This window comes from Notothenia coriiceps, unplaced genomic scaffold (assembly GCF_000735185.1).
Source record: "Notothenia coriiceps isolate Sejong01 unplaced genomic scaffold, NC01 NC01_scaffold00030214, whole genome shotgun sequence".
In the NCBI taxonomy this organism is placed as follows: domain Eukaryota; kingdom Metazoa; phylum Chordata; class Actinopteri; order Perciformes; family Nototheniidae; genus Notothenia; species Notothenia coriiceps.
Window position 1 is genome coordinate 215,393 of NW_011362915.1, and position 5,245 is coordinate 220,637.

The 5,245-nt window shown below is 41.1% G+C and overlaps 1 protein-coding gene across 1 annotated transcript in view; it reads right to left on the minus strand.

Moving 5' to 3' along the window:
* Window positions 1-5,245, minus strand: part of tmem38a (transmembrane protein 38A) — a 12,626-nt gene that overhangs the window by 4,138 nt on the left and 3,243 nt on the right. The window lies entirely within an intron of this gene.

Sequence of the window (5,245 nt, forward strand, 5' to 3'; positions counted from 1 at the left end):
TTCTACTTTTTTAGATTTAGTGTAGAGAAATGGCTGCTTGTATGATGATTTCTGCGCCGTTCTTTCACCCCCCTTTGATAAGACGTGGGGTACGTTGACACACACCTCGGTGTCAGACATATAACCAACCTCCGTATTCGTTTTTAGCTTCCACTCGTAGTTGGAGGTTTTGGGGAAAGCTAACCCGATGTTCGTTTGCTTCACTCCATCGGATCTCTATCGTGTGAGCTCCACACGTTCACTCTATACAGTGATGTTTACATTCTGTGATGCGCGAGCTGATGACGTCACGTCAAGACGAGTTCACTTTTTTTCTCTCAACTTTGTGTGGAAAAATGCGGGGATTATGCGGCCTTTTGATAAATATGCGGCCTTTTAAAAATCTGCGCCAGTTTGCTGATTATGCGGTAAATTCTGCAATCGCAGAATCGCGTTTTTCTGGAGGGTCTAGAAGATGATCGCCTTACGTCTTGTGTGCTTGTCTTTTTTGTTGACAAAATATAGCGACAGCAGGAAACAAAGTCGCTGAGGCCGGGCCTTTTTGATGTTGTATGACACGTTAAAAAAAGGAATTGCTGAGATCAAAAGCTCTGTTTCATAGTATTGTAGTTTAATCACAAAAAACTCGGTGATCAGACATACACATTGTTATAATAATCAAAGCAATCGTAAATCTTGCGGTCAATAAAAAAGTACAACGGCCCTGTGTCACCCTCTCTTCCACACACACACCTCACGCAAGTGAACAGGATTATAATGAGTGCCGCCCATATCCATGTGACCCAAGCCAGTACTCAAAAAAATATCTTATATTAAAACATAAAGGATTACTAAACACGTTTCATGGCTCCTACAATGTATAAAAGACGTACAAGAGTGCATTTTGCATGATAGGTCCCCCTTTAGGGTCTTGGCATTCATGTTTATCTTCCTATCGCTCTAAAAACATTAGAAATGTTCCAAATGTTTAATGACGTCTTATTATTTATGACGTGCTTACTATTTTGTTACAAACGGCGAGCATCCTGTTGAATTGTTCAATGTTTTTCTGCTTCATTTCTCCTCCTCAGATACCTGAGTGTCTGCAGGACAGTTACGCAGTGCCAGAGCAGACGTACTACCTATATGTGGTCGGGATGGTGCTCACCACCCCCCTCCCTGATGAACTCAACTTTCGCAGAAGGAGGCTGTACCCACCGGAGGACACCACCAGGTGCTTCGGCATCCTGACTGCCAAACCCATACCTCGAGTACGTCACCTCCCATTATTCTCTCACATCAGACTCTTAAGGAAAGAAAGAGAGAAATGGCTGTCATTGGTTGTAGATGGTAGCTGATGCTTCTTTTCTGTCCAGATCCCCCATTTCCCGGTGTACACCCGCTCGGGTGAGGTGACCATCTCCATCGAGCTGCAGAAGTCCGGCTTCACGCTGACCACCGCCCAGCTGGACCTCATCACCCGCCTGCACCAGTACATCTTCTCCCACATCCTCCGTCTGGAGAAACCTGCACTGGAGTTCAAGCCCACGCTGGCTGACTCGGCCTACTGCGTTCTACCTTTGAATGTTGGTCAGTACAATCACTGTCAAACTTATTGCATTAACCTCCCCTAGGAAGTGGTACTCCAACTTCATACTATGTCATACTATGACGTACTTAAGCCCAATAAGACGTGTTTCCATTAACTTGCATTGGAAACTAGATGTCTGGTAATTAGTGTATTGTATATATGTGTTTTTTTACTACTACTACTTGAATCAACTACTCATGGTTAAACATGGTGACGCAGAGATCAGGTAACAGACGTGACAGCGGCACAGCAACACCAAACACGGAGCAGTCTGCTTTATCCACCTGTTGGTGGATAAAGCAGACTGCTCCGTGTTTGGTGTTGCTGTGCCGCTGTCACGTCTGTTACCTGATCTCTGCGTCACCATGTTTAACCATGAGTAGTTGATTNTCAGAGGTTAAGGCCTGACAGTTGCAAGGCAAGAGAAGCAGTTGAGCAGAATATATTTATAGTGCGGCATTTCTCAGGATCAGATTGCTTTCAAACTGTGCCAGTCTCACCCTGACACCCACACCCACCTGTTGTGGGAGATTTGTGCAGTGAAGCAGCCGCACAAATTCACATCTCCATTTCTCATTTACTAAACTCTCTAACAGAGTTAACACCCAGAAGTTTCTACCCACATGGAAACATACACACAGTTGGAATCACTTCTTACTTATCTTAGGTGATCATGGTAAGGTTTAGACTGTATACACCATTAAAAGAGTTTACCTTATTGTGTTTCATCTTCTACATTAGTTGTTTTTATATCAGGACACCTCAGGAGAAGAAAAGTAAATGAGTAAATGTATTCAAAAACTGCTCTAAAGTAGATATCTGGGGTACTTGTACATCACATTAATATTAACACTTAATGCCTTGTACGTTATACTCCCATTCCGCATTTCATTTTGTTCTTTTCACTCATTTCTAGATTTGGTTGACACTTGTCGTTGCTCATTACTTTTCAGATTAAGACCCATTATCTTAATAGATTGGATTACATTAACATCTTTGCCAAAGTTAGCAACAGTTTAGCATACCTTGCATACTGATTTAGAGATAGGGTCAAACTGTTGACTGCAGCTATTATTTAAGTGTTTTGATAATTGCATTTGTAATGGTTACCTGCCAGCCAATTAGGCACAAACAACATGTCCAAATCCGGCAATTTTATTTATATAGCTCATTATCACAAATGTCACTCAAGTTGCATTACAATCTGTTATAAGACTAGAGCCTTGATTTAAATAAAGAAAAACTCAACAAAAAATGTGGGAGAAGAATGGAAGAAAACTGAGAAAGAGAGACTGAGAAAGAGGATTTCTCAACAGGTAGAAAAGCATTCAGTAGATGTTGTGTGTAGAGACCAACATAATACAAGTACAGTATGGATGACAAAGACTAAAGAAAGGCACAGACAAACGTAGCGTTCAAGAGTCAGTGGTTTACAGGGTTATCGTATTATTGGCTTTAAAGATTTTGCAAGACTGAGACCCCCAACCTGTTGGAAAGATCATAGTAACAGGGACAAGGCCTGAAAATATACCAAAAGAAACAAGAATGAATAAACTTGGATTCATTAAGTTTGGACACTGATGTCACAATATGAAAAGGTTAAAGATTAAGGGTTAGTTTGGTTACAGTTTCAAAAAGAAAATAGGAGTGTGTTTATAGTTACTGATTAATACGAGAAAAAGGAAGTGTACATCGTGGGCTTTTAATTTGATCTGTCTGTTCTGTTTTTTGAAAGACTCTGTCATCTGTTGAGTTGTTTAACTGACAACTCATAAATGACTGGAGAAGTCCCGAGTCCATATTAGGTTATGATAAATAAAGAGTGGATTATCAGGGCGTGCACTGAACTAGTGGATTGGGCGTGTACAGAGATATAGCACATAAACACATGAGGTATCCTCTGATAATGACTGTTAAGGGTCCTCGCTAACAGTTCTTGAAATTACCTTTAATGACCCTGATGACTTACTTTAAAATAACAAAGATTAATAAAGATTTTCTTTTGGTCAGAGAAATGAAGCTAGTAAAAAATTCTTAAGCCCCAAACATTATGAAATTATACATCAACCATGTTTGAAACTTTTTCCACACTAGCTAACCTGTTTATTTCTTCATACTCTTTTGGGGGATTTTGTTCACTATTATTAATGCTTTAACAAGTTGACATCTTATATTAATTAAAATGCATATTACTACTACTAGCACTACTACAGACATATCAAACACTAAGTGCATTAATGCCCTCAACCTTACTCATACGCACACTGACAGACCTTCTCAACCACAAACTGTGATATTTAAATTATCTGTGTTGCAGGCTCGGTGGAGGTTTCTCGCAGAAGTCCCGTGGCCTCCTGGCTCTGTGCCATGCTCTACTGCTTTGGAAGTTACATCCTGGCAGACATCTTGCTTGGAAGCAGCCCCATCGACTATTTCCAACACAACAGCCACATCCTGCTGGCCTCAGCTGTCTGGTGAGAAATCCTCGGAACAACGTGACCTTTGACAGGGGAAGAGCTTTCAGCTTTTTCCTTTTAAGACTGTATTCCCTACACTGCTTATAAGTGATTCCCAGTCCAAATTCTGAATTCATTTTCCTGCGTATTACAGGGAAAGTAACTTAGTGACGTCTTTCATTCCAAGAAACTAAGAAACAATGCCCCAGTCACTCTGGATAATCCACTGACCGGAATAACAGCAGTTTCCAACACCTTCTTGGTGCCACACATAAGACAATGATATGCATAACTTCTACATTCAAAAACAGGAAAATAAAATACAACAAAAAGGAATTAAAAATATGTGACATTTAAGAAGTGGATTTTCTTAAAACCCTGGTAAACTAAACGTATCTCTATTCCCAGAAACTACTTGTGCTAAATCGAAAAGTAGTTTTTGTAAGTGATTTGGATACTGTTAACATTGAAAGTGGACCTATCATGCTATATTTGAATAATATAGTGTAGGACCATACCTATATAAGGCATATTTATACTTTTTATTTTTCAAAATACCAAACAGATCATGCATTTTAGCCATTCCTCATTTCGCTCAATTTAACACTGTCTTTGCATGGGCTGATTCTGTGAGAACAGCACCATCTACAGGCCTGGCATATGTACTACAGCGTCTCCAGCGCTTTCGAACGGCAATGTCCGTGGCTGTCTCCTCCTGATTGGTGGAGTTGGCCCAATAGCCGTAGCGCCAAACTGGTACTACTTCGTTCGGGCACCACCATCCGCACTACCCCGCACCACTTGCGGCCGACGTTTTAGATGCTCAGCCTGCTGAAGGAAAGTCCCGCTGTTGTGGGTCAACTGCCCGTCTTTCGGTGCGTAAATATCCTTCTTCCAAGTCCACCCGTCATTTTCTGCTCCCCATTGGACTCTTGTACCAACCTCCTTGTTTTCTGTAATCTCCTCCAGACATTAAGTCGGAGACTTACCAATCCAAAAACCTTAAATTTCCACTGGATAGTACGTTTACGTGGAAACATGAAGAAAAAATGTACTCATACACAGGGGCTACAAGGGTCCTCCATGAGGGTGGTTCAAGGTCTTTTGGGTTGGGAGAATAAGAGGTATTTTCTTTTTTTTTGGGGTTTAGAGAAATTTTTCTCCCCCGACGTTGCCCAGACTAATGTCTCCGACTAGGCTAACTTGTAAAATACCTGCA